Source organism: Pristiophorus japonicus, chromosome Y, assembly GCF_044704955.1.
Source record: "Pristiophorus japonicus isolate sPriJap1 chromosome Y, sPriJap1.hap1, whole genome shotgun sequence".
In the NCBI taxonomy this organism is placed as follows: domain Eukaryota; kingdom Metazoa; phylum Chordata; class Chondrichthyes; family Pristiophoridae; genus Pristiophorus; species Pristiophorus japonicus.
In genome coordinates this window covers 24,998,931-25,020,372 of record NC_092011.1, presented here as the reverse complement: position 1 = coordinate 25,020,372, position 21,442 = coordinate 24,998,931, and positions in this window count along the sequence as shown.

The window sequence follows — 21,442 nt, the reverse complement described above, 5'->3', positions numbered from 1 at the left end:
ACAGGGTCCCTGTGTATACAGAGTAAAGGTTAATGTACAGGGTTCCTGTGTGTTCAGGGTAAGGGTCACAGTACAGGGTTCCTGTGTATTCAGGGTAAGGGTTACTGTACAGGGTACCTGTGTATTCAGGGTAAGTGTCACTGTATAGGGTCCCTGTGTCTTCAGCGTAAGGGTTACTGTACAGGGTCACTGTGTATTCAGGGTAAGGGTTACTGTAAAGGGTACCTGTGTATTCAGGGCAATGGTTAATGTACACGGTCCCTGTGTATTCTGGGTAAGGGACAGTGTACAGTGTGCCTGTGTATTCAGGGTATGGGTTACTGTACAGAATCCCTGTTTATTCAGTGTAAGGGTTACTGTACATGGTCCCTTTGTATTCAGGGTAAGGTTTACTGTACGCGGTCCCTGTGTATTCAGGATAAGGGTTACTGTACAGGGTCCCTGTGTATTCAGGGTAAGGGTTACTGTACAGGGTCCCTGTGTATTCAGGGTAAGGGTTACTGTATACGGTCCCTGTGTATTCAGGGTAAGGGTTTCTGTACACGGTCCCCATGTAAAAAGGGTAAGAGTTACTGTACAGGGTCCCTGTGTATTCAGGGTAAGGGTCAGTGTACAGTGTCCCTGTGTATTCAGGGTAAGGGTTACTGTACAGGGTCCCTGTGTATTCAGGGTAAGGGTTACTGTACAGGGTCCCTGTGTATTCAGGGTAAGGGTTACTGTACAGGGTCCCTGAGTATTCAGGGTAAGAGTTACTGTACACAGCCACTGTGTATTCAGGGTAAGGGTTACTGTACAGGGTCCCTGTGTATTCAGGGTAAGGGTCACTGTACAGGGTCCCTGTGGATTCAGGGTAAGGGTCAGTGTACATTGTCGCTGCGTATTCAGGGTAAGGTTACTGTACAGTCTCCCTGTATATTCAGGGTAAGGGTTAATGTACAGGGTCCCTGTGTATTCAGATTAAGGGTTACTGTACAGGGTCCCTGTGTATTCATGGTAAGGGTCAGTGTACAGTGTCCCTGTCTATTCAGAGTAAGGGTTAATGTTCAGGGTCCCTGTGTATTCAGGGTAGGACTTACTGTAAACGGTCCCTGTGTATTCAGGGTAAGGGTCAGTGTACAGTGTCCCTGTGTATTCAGGGTAAGGGTTACTGTACAGGGTACCTGTGTATTCACGCTAAGGGTTACTGTACAGGGTACATGTCTATTCAGGGTAAGGGTTACTGTACACGGTACCTGTGTATTTAGGGTAAGGGTCAGTGTACAGTGTCCCTGTGTATTCAGGGTAAGGGTTACTGTACAGAGTCCCTGAATATTCAGGTTAAGGTTCACTGTACATGGTCCCTATGTATTCAGGGTAAGGGTTACTGTACAGGGTCCCTGTGTATTCAGGGTAAGGGTTACTGTACAGGGTCCCTGTGTATACAGTGTAAGGGTTAATGTACAGGGTTCCTGTGTATTCAGGGTAAGGGTCACAGTACAGGGTTCCTGTTTATTCAGGGTAAGGGTCAATGTACAGGGTAACTGTGTATTCAGAGTAAGGTTTACTGTACAGGGTCCCTGTGTATTCAGGGTAAGGGTTATTGTACAGGATCCCTGTGTATTCCGGGTAAGGGTCACTGTACAGGGTCCCTGTGTATTCAAGGTAACGGTTATTGTACAGGATCCCTGTGTATTCAGGGTAAGGGTCACTGTACAGGGTCCCTGTGTATTCAGAGTAAGGGTCACTGTACAGGGTCCCTGTGTATTCAGGGTAAGGGTCACTGTACAAGGTCCCTGTGTATTCAGGGTAAGGGTTACGGTACAGGTCCCTGTGTATACAGGGTAAGGGCTATTGTACAGGATCTCTGTGTATTCAGGGTAAGTGTCATTGTACAGGGTCCCTGTGTATTTAGGGTAAGGTTTATTATACACGATCCCTGAGTATTCACGGTAAGGGACACTGTACAGGGTCCCTGTGTATTCAGGGTAAGGGTCACTGTACAGGTCCCTGTGTATTCAGGGTAAGGGTTACTGTACAGGGTACCTGTGTATTCAGGGTAAGTGTCACTGTACAGGGTCCCTGTGTATTCAGGTTAAGGGTCACTGTACATGTCCCTGTGTCTTCAGCGTAAGGGTTACTGTACAGGGTCACTGTGTATTCAGGGTAAGGGTTACTGTACAGGGTACCTGTGTATTCAGGGTAATGGTTAATGTACACGGTCCCTGTGTATTCTGGGTAAGGGACAGTGTACAGTGTGCGTGTGTATTCAGGGTATGGTTTACTGTACAGGATCCCTGTGTATTCAGTGTAAGGGTTACTGTACAGGGTCCCTGTGTATTCAGGGTAAGGTTTACTGTACGCGGTCCCTGTGTATTCAGGGTAAGGGTTACTGTACATGGTCCCTGTGTATTCAGGGTAAGGGTTACTGTACAGTCTCCCTGTGTATTCAGGGTAAGGGTTACTGTATACGGTCCCTGTGTATTCAGGGTAAGGGTTACTGTACAGGGTCCCTGTGTATTCAGGGTAAGGGTTTCTGTACACGGTCCCCATGTAAAAGGGTAAGAGTTACTGTACAGGGTCCCTGTGTATTCAGGGTAAGGGTCGGTGTACAGCGTCCATGTGTATTCAGGGTAAGGGTTACTGTACAGGGTCCCTGTGTATTCAGGGTAAGGGTTTCTGTACACGGTCCCCATGTAAAAGGGTAAGAGTTACTGTACAGGGTCCCTGTGTATTCAGGGTAAGGGTTACTGTAGAGGGCCCCTGTGTATTCAGGGTAAGTGTCACTGTACAGGGTCCCTGTGTATTCAGGGTAAGGGTCACTGTACAGGTCCCTGTGTATTCAGGGTAAGCGTTACTGTACAGGGTACCTGTGTATTCAGGGTAAATGTCACTGTACAGGGTCCCTGTGTATTCAGGGTAAGGGTTACGGTACAGGGTCCCTGTGTATACAGGGTAACGGCTATTGTACAGGATCCCGGTGTATTCAGAGTAAGGGTCACTGTACAGGATCCCTGTGTATTCAGGGTAAGGGTTATTGTACAGGATCCCTGTGTATTCAGGGTAAGGGACACTGTACAGGGTCCCTGTGTATTCAGCGTAAAGGTTACTGTGCAATGTCACTGTGTATTCAGTGTCAGGGTTATTGTACAGGATCTCTGTGTATTCAGGGTTAGGGTTACAGTACAGGTTCCCTGTGTATTCAGGGTAAGGGTCACTGTACAGGGTCCCTGTGTATTCAGGGTAAGAGTTACTGTACAGGTTCCCTGTGTATTCAGGGTAAGGGTTACTGTACAGGGACCCTGTGTATTCAGGGTAAGGTTCACTGTACCGGGTCCCTGTGTATTCAGGGTAAGGGTTACTGTACAGGGACCCTGTCTATTCAGGGTAAGGGTCACTGTACAGGATCCCTGTGTATTCAGGGTAAAGGTTACTGTACAGGGTCCCTGTGTATTCAGAGTAAGTGTCACTGTACAGGTCCCTGTGTATTAAGGGTAAGGGTTACTGTACAGGGTACCTGTGTATTCAGGGTAAGTGTCACTGTACAGGGTCCCTGTGTATTCAGGGTAAGGGTCACTGTACATGTCCCTGTGTCTTCAGCGTAAGGGTTACTGTACAGGGTCACTGTGTATTCAGGGTAAGGGTTACTGTACAGGGTACCTGTGTATTCAGGGTAATGGTTAATGTACACGGTCCCTGTGTATTCTGGGTAAGGGACAGTGTACAATGTGCCTGTGTAATCAGGGTATGGGTTACTGTACAGGATCCCTGTGTATTCAGTGTAAGGGTTACTGTACAGGGTCCCTGTGTATTCAGGGTAAGGTTTACTGTACGCGGTCCCTGTGTATTCAGGGTAAGGGTTACTGTACAGGGTCCCTGTGTATTCAGGGTAAGGGTTACTGTACAGGGTCCCTGTGTATTCAGGGTAAGGGTTACTGTATACGGTCCCTGTGTATTCAGGGTAAGGGTTACTGTACAGGGTCCCTGTGTATTCAGGGTAAGGGTTTCTGTACATGGTCCCCATGTAAAAAGGGTAAGAGTTACTGTACAGGGTCCCTGTGTATTCAGGGTAAGGGTCAGTGTACAGTGTCCCTGTGTATTCAGGGTAAGGGTTACTGTACAGTGTCCCTGTGTATTCAGGGTAAGGGTTACTGTACAGGGTCCCTGTGTATTCAGGGTAAGGGTTACTGTACAGGATCCCTGAGTATTCAGGGTAAGAGTTACTGTACACAGCCACTGTGTATTCAGGGTAAGGGTTACTGTACAGGGTCCCTGTGTATTCAGGGTAAGGGTCACTGTACAGGGTCCCTGTGGATTCAGGGTAAGGGTCAGTGTACAGTGTCGCTGCGTATTCAGTGTAAGGTTACTGTACAGTCTCCGTGTATATTCAGGGTAAGGGTTAATGTACAGGGTCACTGTGTATTCAGGTTAAGGGTTACTGTACAGGGTCCCTGTGTATTCATGGTAAGGGTCAGTGTACAGTGTCCCTGTCTATTCAGGGTAAGGGTTAATGTTCAGGGTCCCTGTGTATTCAGGGTTTGGGTTACTGTACACGGTCCCTGTGTATTCAGGGTAAGGGTCAGTGTACAGTGTCCCTGTGTATTCAGGGTAAGGGTTACTGTACAGGGTACCTGTGTATTCACGCTAAGGGTTACAGTACAGGGTACATGTCTATTCAGGGTAAGGGTTACTGTACACGGTACCTGTGTATTCAGGGTAAGGGTCAGTGTACAGTGTCCCTGTGTATTCAGGGTAAGGGTTACTGTACAGAGTCCTTGAATATTCAGGTTAAGGTTCACTGTACATGGTCCCTATGTATTCAGGGTACGGGTTACTGTACAGGGTCCCTGTGTATTCAGGGTAAGGGTTACTGTACAGGGTCCCTGTGTATACAGAGTAAGGGTTAATGTACAGGGTTCCTGTGTATTCAGGGTAAGGGTCACAGTACAGGGTTCCTGTTTATTCAGGGTAAGGGTCAATGTACAGGGTAACTGTGTATTCAGAGTAAGGTTTACTGTACAGGGTCCCTGTGTATTCAGGGTAAGGGTTATTGTACAGGATCCCTGTGTATTCCGGGTAAGGGTCACTGTACAGGGTCCCTGTCTATTCAAGGTAACGGTTATTGTACAGGATCCCTGTGTATTCAGGGTAAGGGTCACTGTACAGTGTCCCTGTGTATTCAGAGTAAGGGTCACTGTACAGGGTCCCTGTGTATTCAGGGTAAGGGTCACTGTACAAGGTCCCTGTGTATTCAGGGTAAGGGTTACGGTACAGGTCCCTGTGTATACAGGGTAAGGGCTATTGTACAGGATCCCTGTGTATTCAGGGTAAGTGTCACTGTACAGGGTCCCTGTGTATTTAGGGTAAGGTTTATTATACACGAACCTGAGTATTCACTGTAAGGGACACTGTACAGGGTCCCTGTGTATTCAGCGTAAGGGTTACTGTACAGGGTCCCTGTGTATTCAGGGTAAGGGTTATTGTAGAGGATCCCTTTGTATTCAGGGTAAGGGTTACTGTACAGTGTACATGTGTATTCAGGGTAAGGGTCAGTGTACAGGGTCCCTGTGTATTCAGGGTAAGGTTTACTGTACAGGGTCCCTGTGTATTCAGGGTAAGAGTTACTGTACAGGTTCCCTGTGTATTCAGGGTAAGGGTTACTGTAGAGGGTCCCTGTGTATTCAGGGTAAGGATTACTGTACATGGTCCCTGTGTATTCAGGGTAAGAGTTACTGTACAGGGTCCCTGGGTATTCAGGGTAAGGGTTTCTGTACAGGGACCCTGTGTATTCAGGGTAAGGGTCACTGTACAGGATCCCTGTTTATTCAGGGTAAGGGTTACTGTACAGGGCCCCTGTGTATTCAGGGTAAGCGTCACTGTAAAGGGTCCCTGTGTATTCAGGGTAAGGTTCACTGTACAGGTCCCTGTGTATTCAGGGTAAGGGTTACTGTACAGTGTACCTGTGTATTCAGGGTAAGTGTCACTGTACAGGGTCCCTGTGTATTCAGGGTAAGGGTCACTGTACATGTCCCTGTGTCTTCAGCGTAAGGGTTACTGTACAGGGTCACTGTGTATTCAGGGTAAGGGTTACTGTACAGGGTACCTGTGTATTCAGGGTAATGGTTAATGTACACGGTCCCTGTGTATTTTGGGTAAGGGACAGTGTACAGTGTGCGTGTTTATTCAGGGCATGGTTTACTGTAACAGGATCCCTGTGTGTTCAGTGTAAGGGTTACTGTACAGGGTCCCTGTGTATTCAGGGTAAGGTTTACTGTACGCGGTCCCTGTGTATTCAGGGTAAGGGTTACTGTACAGGGTCCCTGTGTATTCAGGGTAAGGGTTTCTGTACAAGGTCCCCATGTAAAAGGGTAAGAGTTACTGTACAGGGTCCCTGTGTATTCAGGGTAAGGGTCAGTGTACAGTGTCCCTGTGTATTCAGGGTAAGGGTTACTGTACAGGGTCCCTGTGTATTCAGGGTAAGGGTTTCTGTACACGGTCCCCATGTAAAAGGGTAAGAGTTACTGTACAGGGTCCCTGTTTATTCAGGTTAAGGTTCACTGTACATGGTCCCTATGTATTCAGGGTAAGGGTTACTGTACAGGGTCCCTGTGTATTCAGGGTAAGGTTTACTGTACAGTGTCCCTGTGTATACAGAGTAAGGGTTAATGTACAGGGTTCCTGTGTGTTCAGGGTAAGGGTCACAGTACAGGGTTCCTGTGTATTCAGGGTAAGGGTCAATGTACAGGGTACCTGTGTATTCAGAGTAAGGTTTACTGTACAGGGTCCCTGTGTATTCAGGGTAAGGGTTATTGTACAGAATCCCTGTGTATTCCGGGTAAGGGTCACTGTACAGGGTCCATGTGTATTCAGGGTAACGGTTATTGTACAGGATCCCTGTGTATTCAGGGAAAGGGTCACTGTACAGGGTCCCTGTGTATTCAGAGTAAGGGTCACTGTACAGGGTCCCTGTGTATTCAGGGTAAGGGTCACTGTACAAGGTCCCTGTGTATTCAGGGTAAGGGTTACGGTACAGGGTCCCCGTGTATACAGGGTAAGGGCTATTGTAAAGCATCCCTGTGTATTCAGGGTAAGGGTCACTGTACAGGGTCCCTGTGTATTCAGGGTAAGGTTTATTGTACACGATCCCTGTGTATTCACGGTAAGGGACACTGTACAGGGTCCCTGTGTATTCAGCATAAGGGTTACTGTACAGGGTCCCTGTGTATTCAGGGTAAGAGTTATTGTACAGGATCCCTGTGTATTCAGGGTAAGGGTTACTGTACAGGGTCCCTGTGTATTCAGGGTAAGGGTCAGTGTACAGGGTCCCTGTGTATTCAGGGTAAGGTTTACTGTACAGGGTCCCTGTGTATTCAGGGTAAGGGTTACTGTACAGGGTCCCTGTGTATTCAGGGTAAGGGTTACTGTATACGGTCCCTGTGTATTCAGGGTAAGGGTTACTGTACAGGGTCCCTGTGTATTCAGGGTAAGGGTTTCTGTACATGGTCCCCATGTAAAAAGGGTAAGAGTTACTGTACAGGGTCCCTGTGTATTCAGGGTAAGGGTCAGTGTACAGTGTCCCTGTGTATTCAGGGTAAGGGTTACTGTACAGTGTCCCTGTGTATTCAGGGTAAGGGTTACTGTACAGGGTCCCTGTGTATTCAGGGTAAGGGTTACTGTACAGGATCCCTGAGTATTCAGGGTAAGAGTTACTGTACACAGCCACTGTGTATTCAGGGTAAGGGTTACTGTACAGGGTCCCTGTGTATTCAGGGTAAGGGTCACTGTACAGGGTCCCTGTGGATTCAGGGTAAGGGTCAGTGTACAGTGTCGCTGCGTATTCAGTGTAAGGTTACTGTACAGTCTCCGTGTATATTCAGGGTAAGGGTTAATGTACAGGGTCACTGTGTATTCAGGTTAAGGGTTACTGTACAGGGTCCCTGTGTATTCATGGTAAGGGTCAGTGTACAGTGTCCCTGTCTATTCAGGGTAAGGGTTAATGTTCAGGGTCCCTGTGTATTCAGGGTTTGGGTTACTGTACACGGTCCCTGTGTATTCAGGGTAAGGGTCAGTGTACAGTGTCCCTGTGTATTCAGGGTAAGGGTTACTGTACAGGGTACCTGTGTATTCACGCTAAGGGTTACAGTACAGGGTACATGTCTATTCAGGGTAAGGGTTACTGTACACGGTACCTGTGTATTCAGGGTAAGGGTCAGTGTACAGTGTCCCTGTGTATTCAGGGTAAGGGTTACTGTACAGAGTCCTTGAATATTCAGGTTAAGGTTCACTGTACATGGTCCCTATGTATTCAGGGTACGGGTTACTGTACAGGGTCCCTGTGTATTCAGGGTAAGGGTTACTGTACAGGGTCCCTGTGTATACAGAGCAAGGGTTAATGTACAGGGTTCCTGTGTATTCAGGGTAAGGGTCACAGTACAGGGTTCCTGTTTATTCAGGGTAAGGGTCAATGTACAGGGTAACTGTGTATTCAGAGTAAGGTTTACTGTACAGGGTCCCTGTGTATTCAGGGTAAGGGTTATTGTACAGGATCCCTGTGTATTCCGGGTAAGGGTCACTGTACAGGGTCCCTGTCTATTCAAGGTAACGGTTATTGTACAGGATCCCTGTGTATTCAGGGTAAGGGTCACTGTACAGTGTCCCTGTGTATTCAGAGTAAGGGTCACTGTACAGGGTCCCTGTGTATTCAGGGTAAGGGTCACTGTACAAGGTCCCTGTGTATTCAGGGTAAGGGTTACGGTACAGGTCCCTGTGTATACAGGGTAAGGGCTATTGTACAGGATCCCTGTGTATTCAGGGTAAGTGTCACTGTACAGGGTCCCTGTGTATTTAGGGTAAGGTTTATTATACACGAACCTGAGTATTCACTGTAAGGGACACTGTACAGGGTCCCTGTGTATTCAGCGTAAGGGTTACTGTACAGGGTCCCTGTGTATTCAGGGTAAGGGTTATTGTAGAGGATCCCTTTGTATTCAGGGTAAGGGTTACTGTACAGTGTACATGTGTATTCTGGGTAAGGGTCAGTGTACAGGGTCCCTGTGTATTCAGGGTAAGGTTTACTGTACAGGGTCCCTGTGTATTCAGGGTAAGAGTTACTGTACAGGTTCCCTGTGTATTCAGGGTAAGGGTTACTGTAGAGGGTCCCTGTGTATTCAGGGTAAGGATTACTGTACATGGTCCCTGTGTATTCAGGGTAAGAGTTACTGTACAGGGTCCCTGGGTATTCAGGGTAAGGGTTTCTGTACAGGGACCCTGTGTATTCAGGGTAAGGGTCACTGTACAGGATCCCTGTTTATTCAGGGTAAGGGTTACTGTACAGGGCCCCTGTGTATTCAGGGTAAGCGTCACTGTAAAGGGTCCCTGTGTATTCAGGGTAAGGTTCACTGTACAGGTCCCTGTGTATTCAGGGTAAGGGTTACTGTACAGTGTACCTGTGTATTCAGGGTAAGTGTCACTGTACAGGGTCCCTGTGTATTCAGGGTAAGGGTCACTGTACATGTCCCTGTGTCTTCAGCGTAAGGGTTACTGTACAGGGTCACTGTGTATTCAGGGTAAGGGTTACTGTACAGGGTACCTGTGTATTCAGGGTAATGGTTAATGTACACGGTCCCTGTGTATTTTGGGTAAGGGACAGTGTACAGTGTGCGTGTTTATTCAGGGCATGGTTTACTGTAACAGGATCCCTGTGTGTTCAGTGTAAGGGTTACTGTACAGGGTCCCTGTGTATTCAGGGTAAGGTTTACTGTACGCGGTCCCTGTGTATTCAGGGTAAGGGTTACTGTACAGGGTCCCTGTGTATTCAGGGTAAGGGTTTCTGTACAAGGTCCCCATGTAAAAGGGTAAGAGTTACTGTACAGGGTCCCTGTGTATTCAGGGTAAGGGTCAGTGTACAGTGTCCCTGTGTATTCAGGGTAAGGGTTACTGTACAGGGTCCCTGTGTATTCAGGGTAAGGGTTTCTGTACACGGTCCCCATGTAAAAGGGTAAGAGTTACTGTACAGGGTCCCTGTTTATTCAGGTTAAGGTTCACTGTACATGGTCCCTATGTATTCAGGGTAAGGGTTACTGTACAGGGTCCCTGTGTATTCAGGGTAAGGTTTACTGTACAGTGTCCCTGTGTATACAGAGTAAGGGTTAATGTACAGGGTTCCTGTGTGTTCAGGGTAAGGGTCACAGTACAGGGTTCCTGTGTATTCAGGGTAAGGGTCAATGTACAGGGTACCTGTGTATTCAGAGTAAGGTTTACTGTACAGGGTCCCTGTGTATTCAGGGTAAGGGTTATTGTACAGAATCCCTGTGTATTCCGGGTAAGGGTCACTGTACAGGGTCCATGTGTATTCAGGGTAACGGTTATTGTACAGGATCCCTGTGTATTCAGGGAAAGGGTCACTGTACAGGGTCCCTGTGTATTCAGAGTAAGGGTCTCTGTACAGGGTCCCTGTGTATTCAGGGTAAGGGTCACTGTACAAGGTCCCTGTGTATTCAGGGTAAGGGTTACGGTACAGGGTCCCCGTGTATACAGGGTAAGGGCTATTGTAAAGCATCCCTGTGTATTCAGGGTAAGGGTCACTGTACAGGGTCCCTGTGTATTCAGGGTAAGGTTTATTGTACACGATCCCTGTGTATTCACGGTAAGGGACACTGTACAGGGTCCCTGTGTATTCAGCATAAGGGTTACTGTACAGGGTCCCTGTGTATTCAGGGTAAGAGTTATTGTACAGGATCCCTGTGTATTCAGGGTAAGGGTTACTGTACAGGGTCCCTGTGTATTCAGGGTAAGGGTCAGTGTACAGGGTCCCTGTGTATTCAGGGTAAGGTTTACTGTACAGGGTCCCTGTGTATTCAGGGTAAGAGTTACTGTACAGGTTCCCTGAGTATTCAGGGTAAGGGTTACTGTACAGGGTCCCTGTGTATTCAGGGTAAGGGTTACTGTACATGGTCCCTGTGTATTCAGGGTACGAGTTACTGTACAGGGACCCTGTGTATTCAGGGTAAGGGTTACTGTACATGGACACTGTGTATTCAGGGAAAGGTTCACTGTACAGGATCCCTGTGTATTCAGGGTAAGGGTTACTGTACAGGGACCCTGTGTATTCAGGGTAAGTGTCACTGTACAGGGTCCCCATGTAAAAGGATAAGAGTTACTGTACAGGGTCCCTGTGTATTCAGGTTAAGGTTCACTCTACATGGTCCCTATGTATTCAGGGTAAGGGTTACTGTACAGGGTCCCTGTGTATTCAGGGTAAGGTTTACTGTACAGGGTCCCTGTGTATACAGATTAAAGGTTAATGTACAGGGTTCCTGTGTGTTCAGGGTAAGGGTCACAGTACAGGGTTCCTGTGTATTCAGGGTAAGGGTTACTGTATACGGTCCCTGTGTATTCAGGGTAAGGTTTACTGTACAGGGTCCCTGTGTATTCAAGGTAAGGGTTTCTGTACAAGGTCCCATGTAATAGGGTAAGAGTTACTGTACAGTGTCCCTGTGTATTCAGGGTAAGGGTCAGTGTACAGTGTCCCTGTGTATTCAGGGTAAGGGTTACTGTACAGGTTCCCTGTGTATTCAGGGTAAGGGTTACTGTACAGGGTCCCTGTGTATTCAGGGTAAGGGTCAGTGTACAGGGTCCCTGTGTATTCAGGGTAAGGTTTTTGTAAAGGGTCCCTGTGTATTCAGGGTAAGAGTTACTGTACAGGTTCCCTGTGTATTCAGGGTAAGGGTTACTGTACAGGGTCCCTGTGTATTCAGGGTAAGGGTTACTGTACAGGGTCCCTGTGTTTTCAGGGTAAGGGTTACTGTATACGGCCCCTGTGTATTCAGGGTAAGGTTTACTGTACAGGGTCCCTGTGTATTCAGGGTAAGGGTTTCTGTACAAGGTCCCCATGTAAAAGGGTAAGAGTTACTGTACAGGGTCCCTGTGTATTCAGGGTAAGGGTCAGTGAACAGTGTCCCTGTGTATTCAGGGTAAGGGTTACTGTACAGGTTCCCTGTGTATTCAGGGTAAGGGTTTCTGTACACGGTCCCCATGTAAAAGGATAAGAGTTACTGTACAGGGTCCCTGTGTATTCAGGTTAAGGTTCACTGTACATGGTCCCTATGTATTCAGGGTAAGGGTTACTGTACAGGGTCCCTGTGTATTAAGGGTAAGGTTTACTGTACAGGGTCCCTGTGTATACAGAGTAAAGGTTAATGTACAGGGTTACTGTGTGTTCAGGGTAAGGGTCACAGTACAGGGTTCCTGTGTATTCAGGGTAAGGGTCAATGTACAGGGTACCTGTGTATTCAGAGTAAGGTTTACTGTACAGGGTCCCTGTGTATTCAGGGTAAGGGTTATTGTACAGGATCCCTGTGTATTCCGGGTACGGGTCACTGTACAGGGTCCCTGTGTATTCAGGGTAACGGTTATTGTACAGGAACCCTGTGTATTCAGGGAAAGGGTCACTGTACAGGGTCCCTGTGTATTCAGAGTAAGGGTCACTGTACAGGGTCCCTGTGTATTCAGGGTAAGGGTCACTGTACAAGGTCCCTGAGTATTCAGGGTAAGGGTTACGGTACAGGGTCCCTGTGTATACAGGGTAAGGGCTATTGTAAAGGATCCCTGTGTATTCAGGGTAAGGGTCACTGTACAGGGTCCCTGTGTATTCAGGGTAAGGTTTATTGTACACGATCCCTGTGTATTCACGGTAAGGGACACTGTACAGGGACCCTGTGTATTCAGCGTAAGGGTTACTGTACAGAGTCCCTGTGTATTCAGGTTAAGGTTTATTGTACAGGATCCCTGTGTATTCAGGGTAAGGGTTACTGTACAGGGTCCCTGTGTATTCAGGGTAAGGGTCAGTGTACAGGGTCCCTGTGTATTGAGGGTAAGGTTTACTGTACAGGGTCCCTGTGTATTCAGGGTAAGGGTTACTGTACATGGTCCCTGTGTATTCAGGGTAAGAGATACTGTACAGGGTCCCTGTGTATTCAGGGTAAGGGTTACTGTACAGGGACACTGTGTATTCAGGATAAGGGTCACTGTACAGGATCCCTGTGTATTCAGGGTAAGGGTTACTGTACAGGGCCCCTGTGTATTCAGGGTAAGTGTCACTGTACCGGGTCCCTGTGTATTCAGGGTAAGTTTCACTGTACAGGTCCCTGTGTATTTAGGGTATGGGTTACTGTACAGGGTACCTGTGTATTCAGGGTAAGTGTCACTGTACAGGGTCCCTGTGTATTCAGGGTAAGGGTTACGGTACAGGGTCCCTGTTTATACAGGGTAAGGGCTATTGTACAGGATCCCTGTGTATTCAGGGTAAGGGTCACTGTACAGGATCCCTGTGTATTCAGGGTAAGGGTTATTGTACAGGATCCCTGTGTATTCAGGGTAAGGGACACTGTACAGGGTCCCTGTTTATTCAGCGTAAGGGTTACGGTACAGGGTCCCTGTTTATACAGGGTAAGGGCTATTGTACAGGATCCCTGTGTATTCAGGGTAAGGTTCACTGTACAGGATCCCTGTTTATTCAGGGTAAGGGTTATTGTACAGGATCCCTGTGTATTCAGGGTAAGGGACACTGTACAGGGTCCCTGTTTATTCAGCGTAAGGGTTACTGTGCAGTGTCCCGGTCTATTCAGTGTCAGGGTTATTGTACAGGATCCCTGTGTATTCAGGGTAAGGGTTACTGTACAGGTTCCCTGTGTATTCAGGGTAAGGGTCACTGTACAGGGTCCCTGTGTATTCAGGGTAAGGGTCACTGTACAAGGTCCCTGTGTATTCAGGGTAAGGGTTACGGTACAGGGTCCCTGTGTATACAGGGTAAGGGCTATTGTACAGGATCCCTGTGTATTCAGGGTAAGGGTCACTGTACAGGGTCCCTGTGTATTCAGGGTAAGGTTTATTGTACACGATCCCTGTGTATTCACGGTAAGTGTCACTGTACAGGGTCCCTGTGTATTCAGGGTAAGGGTCACTGTACAGGTCCCTGTGTAATCAGGGTAAGGGTTACTGTACAGGGTACCTGTGTATTCAGGGTAAGTGTCACTGTACAGGGTCCCTGTGTATTCAGGGTAAGGGTTACGGTAGAGGGTCCCTGTTTATACAGGGTAAGCGCTATTGTACAGGATCCCTGTGTATTCAGGGTAAGGGTCACTGTACAGGATCCCTGTTTATTCAGTGTCAGGGTTATTGTACAGGATCCCTGTGTATTCAGGGTAAGGGTTACTGTACAGGTTCCCTGTGTATTCAGGGTAAGGCTCACTGTACAGGGTCCCTGTGTATTCAGGGTAAGGGTCACTGTACAAGGTCCCTGTGTATTCAGGGTAAGGGTTACGGTACAGGGTCCCTGTGTATACAGGGTAAGGGCTATTGTACAGGATCCCTGTGTATTCAGGGTAAGGGTCACTGTACAGGGTCCCTGTGTATTCAGGGTAAGGTTTATTGTACACGATCCCTGTGTATTCACGGTAAGGGACACTGTACAGGGTCCCTGTTTATTCAGCGTAAGGGTTACTGTACAGGGTCCCTGTGTATTCAGGGTAAGGGTTATTGTACAGGATCCCTGTGTATTCAGGGTAAGGGTTACTGTACAGGGTCCCTGTGTATTCAGGGTAAGGGTCAGTGTATAGGGTCCCTGTGTATTCAGGGTAAGGTTTACTGTACAGGGTCCCTGTGTATTCAGGGTAAGAGTTACTGTACAGGTTCCCTGTGTATTCAGGGTAAAGGTTACTGTACAGGGTCCCTGTGTATTCAGGGTAAGGGTTACTGTATATGGTCCCTGTGTATTCAGGGTAAGAGTTACTGTACAGGGTCCCTGTGTATTCAGGGTAAGGGTTACTGTACAGCGACACTGTGTATTCAGGGTAAGGTTCACTGTACAGGATCCCTGTGTATTCAGGGTAAGGGTTACTGTACAGGGCCCCTGTGTATTCAGGGTAAGTGTCACTGTACAGGGTCCCTGTGTATTCAGGGTAAGGGTCACTGTACAGGTCCCGGTGTATTCAGGGTAAGGGTTACTGTACAGGGTACCTGTGTATTCAGGGTAAGTGTCACTGTACAGGGTCCCTGTGTATTCATAGTAAGGGTTACGGTAAAGGGTCCCTGTTTATACAGGGTAAGGGCTATTGTACAGGATCCCTGTGTATTCAGGGTAAGGGTCACTGTACAGGATCCCTGTTTATTCAGGGTAAGGGTTATTGTACAGGATCCCTGTGTATTCAGGGTAAGGGACACTGTACAGGGTCCCTGTGTATTCAGCGTAAGGGTTACTGTGCAGTGTCCCTGTGTATTCAGTGTCAGGATTATTGTACAGGATCCCTGTGTATTCAGGGTAAGGGTTACTGTACAGGTTCCCTGTGTATTCAGGGTAATGGTCACTGTACAGGGTCCCTCTGTATTCAGGGTAAGAGTTACTGTACAGGTTCCCTGTGTATTCAGGGTAAGGGTTACGGTACAGGGTCCCTGTGTATTCAGGATAAGTGTCACTGTACCGGGTCCCTGTGTATTCAGGGTAAGGGTTACTGTACAGGGACCCTGTCTATTCAGGGTAAGGGTCACTGTACAGGATCCCTGTTATTCAGTGTAAGGGTTACTGTACAGGGTCCCTATGTATTCAGATTAAGTGTCACTGTACAGGGTCCCTGTTTATTCAGAGTAAGGGTCACTGTACAGGTCCCTGTGTATTAAGGGTAAGGGTTACAGTACAGGGTACCTGTGTATTCAGGGTAAGTGTCACTGTACAGGGACCCTGTGTATTCAGGGTAAGGGTCACTGTACATGTCCCTGTGTCTTCAGCGCAAGGGTTACTGTACAGGGTCACTGTGTATTCTTGGTAAGGGTTACTGTACAGGGTACCTGTGTATTCAGGGTAATGGTTAATGTACACGGTCCCTGTGTATTCTGGGTAAGGGACAGTGTACAGTGTGCCTGTGTATTCAGGGTATGGGTTACTGTACAGGATGCCTGTTATTCAGTGTAAGGGTTAATGTACAGGGTCCCTGTGTATTCAGGGTAAGGTTTACTGTAAGCGGTCCCTGTGTATTCAGGGTAAGGGTTACTGTACAGGGTCCCTGTGTATTCAGGGTAAGGCTTACGGTACAGGGTCCCTGTCTATTCAGGGTAAGGGTTACTGTAGATGGCCCCTGTGTATTCAGGGTAAGTGTCACTGTACAGGGTCCCTGTGTATTCAGGGTAAGGGTCACTGTACAGGTCCCTGTGTATTCAGGGTAAGCGTTACTGTACAGGGTACCTGTGTATTCAGGGTAAGTGTCACTGTACAGGGACCCTGTGTATTCAGGGTAAGGGTTACGGTACAGGGTCCCTGTGTATACAGGGTAAGGGCTATTGTACAGGATCCCTGTGTATTCAGAGTAAGGGTCACTGTACAGGATCCCTGTGTATTCAGGGTAAGGGTTATTGTACAGGATCCCTGTGTATTCAGGGTAAGGGTCACTGTACAGTGTCCCTGTGTATTCAGCGTAAGGGTTACTGTGCAGTGTCACTGTGTATTCAGTGTCAGGGTTATTGTACAGGATCCCTGTGTATTCAGGGTAAAGGTTACTGTACAGGGTCCCTGTATATTCAGAGTAAGTGTCACTGTACAGGTCCCTGTGTATTAAGGGTAAGGGTTACTGTACAGGGTACCTGTGTATTCAGGGTAAGTGTCACTGTACAGGGTCCCTGTGTCTTCAGCGTAAGGGTTACTGTATAGGGTCACTGTGTATTCAGGGTAAGGGTTACTGTACAGGGTACCTGTGTATTCAGGGTAATTGTTAATGTACACGGTCCCTGTGTATTCTGGGTAAGGGACAGTGTACAGTGTCCCTGTGTATTCAGGGTATGGGTTACTGTACAGAATCCCTGTTTATTCAGTGTAAGGGTTGCTGTACAGGGTCCCTTTGTATTCAGGGTAAGGTTTACTGTACGCGGTCCCTGTGTATTCAGGATAAGGGTTACTGTACAGGGTGCCTGTGTATTCAGGGTAAGGGTTACTGTACAGGGTCCCTGTGTATTCAGGGTAAGGGTTACTGTACAGGGTCCCTGAGTATTCAGGGTAAGAGTTACTGTACACAGCCACTGTGTATTCAGGGTAAGGTTTACTGTACAGGGTCCCTGTGTATTCAGGGTAAGGGTCACTGTACAGGGTCCCTGTGGATTCAGGGTAAGGGTCAGTGTACAGTGTCGCTGCGTATTCAGGGTAAGGTTACTGTACAGTCTCCCTGTATATTCAGGGTAAGGGTTAATGTACAGGGTCCCTGTGTATTCAGGTTAAGGGTTACTGTACAGGGTCCCTGTGTATTCATGGTAAGGGTCAGTGTACAGTGTCCCTGTCTATTCAGAGTAAGGGTTAATGTTCAGGGTCCCTGTGTATTCAGGGTAGGGGTTACTGTAAACGGTCCCTGTGTATTCAGGGTAAGGGTCAGTGTACAGTGTCCCTGTGTATTCAGGGTAAGGGTTACTGTACAGGGTACCTGTGTATTCACGCTAAGGGTTACTGTACAGGGTACATGTCTATTCAGGGTAAGGGTTACTGTACACGGTACCTGTGTATTTAGGGTAAGGGTCAGTGTACAGTGTCCCTGTGTATTCAGGGTAAGGGTTACTGTACAGAGTCCCTGAATATTCAGGTTAAGGTTCACTGTACATGGTCCCTATGTATCCAGGGTAAGGGTTACTGTACAGGGTCCCTGTGTATTCAGGGTAAGGGTTACTGTACAGGGTCCCTGTGTATACAGTGTAAGGGTTAATGTACAGGGTTCCTGTGTATTCAGGGTAAGTGTCACTGTACAGGGTCCCTGTGTATTCAGGTTAAGGGTCACTGTACATGTCCCTGTGTCTTCAGCGTAAGGGTTACTGTACAGGGTCACTGAGTATTCAGGGTAAGGGTTACTGTACAGGGTACCTGTGTATTCAGGGTAATGGTTAATGTACACGGTCCCTGTGTATTCTGGGTAAGGGACAGTGTACAGTGTGCGTGTGTATTCAGGGTATGGTTTACTGTACAGGATCCCTGTGTATTCAGTGTAAGGGTTACTGTACAGGGTCCCTGTGTATTCAGGGTAAGGGTCGGTGTACAGTGTCCATGTGTATTCAGGGTAAGGGTTACTGTACAGGGTCCCTGTGTATTCAGGGTAAGGGTTTCTGTACACGGTCCCCATGTAAAAGGGTAAGAGTTACTGTACAGGGTCCCTGTGTATTCAGGGTAAGGGTTACTGTAGAGGGCCCCTGTGTATTCAGGATAAGTGTCACTGTACAGGGTCCCTGTGTATTCAGGGTAAGGGTCACTGTACAGGTCCCTGTGTATTCAGGGTAAGCGTTACTGTACAGGGTACCTGTGTATTCAGGGTAAGTGTCACTGTACAGGGTCCCTGTGTATTCAGGGTAAGGGTTACGGTACAGGGTCCCTGTGTATACAGGGTAAGGGCTATTGTACAGGAACCCTGTTTATTCAGAGTAAGGGTCACTGTACAGGATCCCTGTGTATTCAGGGTAAGGGTTATTGTACAGGATCTCTGTGTATTCAGGGTAAGGGACACTGTACAGGGTCCCTGTGTATTCAGCGTAAAGGTTACTGTGCAATGTCACTGTGTATTCAGTGTCAGGGTTATTGTACAGGATCTCTGTGTATTCAGGGTTAGGGTTACAGTACAGGTTCCCTGTGTCTTCAGCGTAAGGGTTACTGTACAGGGTCACTGTGTATTCAGGGTAAGGGTTACTGTACAGGGTACCTGTGTATTCAGGGTAATGGTTAATGTACACGGTCCCTGTGTATTCTGGGTAAGGGACAGTGTACAGTGTGCCTGTGTAATCAGGGTATGGGTTACTGTACAGGATCCCTGTGTATTCAGTGTAAGGGTTACTGTACAGGGTCCCTGTGTATTCAGGGTAAGGTTTACTGTATGCGGTCCCTGTGTATTCAGGGTAAGGGTTACTGTACAGGGTCCCTGTATATTCAGGGTAAGGGTTACTGTACAGGGTCCCTGTGTATTCAGGGTAAGGGTTACTGTATACGGTCCCTGTGTATTCAGGGTAAGGGTTACTGTACAGGGTCCCTGTGTATTCAGGGTAAGGGTTTCTGTACATGGTCCCCATGTAAAAAGGGTAAGAGTTACTGTACAGGGTCCCTGTGTATTCAGGGTAAGGGTCAGTGTACAGTGTCCCTGTGTATTCAGGGTAAGGGTTACTGTACAGTGTCCCTGTGTATTCAGGGTAAGGGTTACTGTACAGGGTCCCTTGGTATTCAGGGTAAGGGTTACTGTACAGGATCCCTGAGTATTCAGGGTAAGAGTTACTGTACACAGCCACTGTGTATTCAGGGTAAGGGTTACTGTACAGGGTCCCTGTGTATTCAGGGTAAGGGTCACTGTACAGGGTCCCTGTGGATTCAGGGTAAGGGTCAGTGTACAGTGTCGCTGCGTATTCAGTGTAAGGTTACTGTACAGTCTCCGTGTATATTCAGGGTAAGGGTTAATGTACAGGGTCCCTGTGTATTCAGGTTAAGGGTTACTGTACAGGGTCCCTGTGTATTCATGGTAAGGGTCAGTGTACAGTGTCCCTGTCTATTCAGGGTAAGGGTTAATGTTCAGGGTTCCTGTGTATTCAGGGTTTGGGTTACTGTACACGGTCCCTGTGTATTCAGGGTAAGGGTCAGTGTACAGTGTCCCTGTGTATTCAGGGTAAGGGTTACTGTACAGGGTACCTGTGTATTCACGCTAAGGGTTACAGTACAGGGTACATGTCTATTCAGGGTAAGGGTTACTGTACACGGTACCTGTGTATTCAGGGTAAGGGTCAGTGTACAGTGTCCCTGTGTATTCAGGGTAAGGGTTACTGTACAGAGTCCTTGAATATTCAGGTTAAGGTTCACTGTACATGGTCCCTATGTATTCAGGGTAAGGGTTACTGTACAGGGTCCCTGTGTATTCAGGGTAAGGGTTACTGTACAGGGTCACTGTGTATACAGTGTAAGGGTTAATGTACAGGGTTCCTGTGTATTCAGGGTAAGGGTCACAGTACAGGGTTCCTGTTTATTCAGGGTAAGGGTCAATGTACAGGGTAACTGTGTATTCAGAGTAAGGTTTACTGTACAGGGTCCCTGTGTATTCAGGGTAAGGGTTATTGTACAGGATCCCTGTGTATTCCGGGTAAGGGTCACTGTACAGGGTCCCTGTGTATTCAAGGTAACGGTTATTGTACAGGATCCCTGTGTATTCAGGGTAAGGGTCACTGTACAGTGTCCCTGTGTATTCAGAGTAAGGGTCACTGTACAGGGTCCCTGTGTATTCAGGGTAAGCGTTACGGTACAGGTCCCTGTGTATACAGGGTAAGGGCTATTGTACAGGATCCCTGTGTATTCAGGGTAAGTGTCACTGTACAGGGTCCCTGTGTATTTAGGGTAAGGTTTATTATACACGACCCTGAGTATTCACTGTAAGGGACACTGTACAGGGTCCCTGTGTATTCAGCGTAAGGGTTACTGTACAGGGTCCCTGTGTATTCAGGGTAAGGGTTATTGTAGAAGATCCCTTTGTATTCAGGGTAAGGGTTACTGTACAGGGTACATGTGTAATCAGGGTAAGGGTCAGTGTACAGGGTCCCTGTGTATTCAGGGTAAGGTTTACTGCACAGGGTCCCTGTGTATTGAGGGTAAGAGTTACTGTACAGGTTCCCTGTGTATTCAGGGTAAGGGTTACTGTACAGGTTCCCTGTGTATTCAGGGTAAGGGTTACTGTACAGGGTCCCTGTGTATTCAGGGTAAGGATTACTGTACATGGTCCCTGTGTATTCAGGGTAAGAGTTACTGTACAGGGTCCCTGGGTATTCAGGGTAAGGGTTTCTGTACAGGGACCCTGTGTATTCAGGGTAAGGGTCACTGTACAGGATCCCTGTGTATTCAGGGTAAGGGTTACTGTACAGGGCCCCTGTGTATTCAGGGTAAGCGTCACTGTAAAGGGTCCCTGTGTATTCAGGGTAAGGTTCACTGTACAGGTCCCTGTGTATTCAGGGTAAGGGTTACTGTACAGGGTACCTGTGTATTCAGGGTAAGTGTCACTGTACAGGGTCCCTGTGTATTCAGGGTAAGGGTCACTGTACATGTCCCTGTGTCTTCAGCGTAAGGGTTACTGTACAGGGTCGCTGTGTATTCAGGGTAAGGGTTACTGTACAGGGTACCTGTGTATTCAGGGTAATGGTTAATGTACACGGTCCCTGTGTATTCTGGGTAAGGGACAGTGTACAGTGTGCGTGTTTATTCAGGGTATGGTTTACTGTACAGGATCCCTGTGTGTTCAGTGTAAGGGTTACTTTACAGGGTCCCTGTGTATTCAGGGTAAGGTTTACTGTACGCGGTCCCTGTGTATTCAGGGTAAGGGTTACTGTACAGGGTCCCTGTGTATTCAGGGTAAGGGTTACTGTACAGGGTCCCTGTGTATTCAGGGTAAGGGTTACTGTATACGGTCCCTGTGTATTCAGGGTAAGGGTT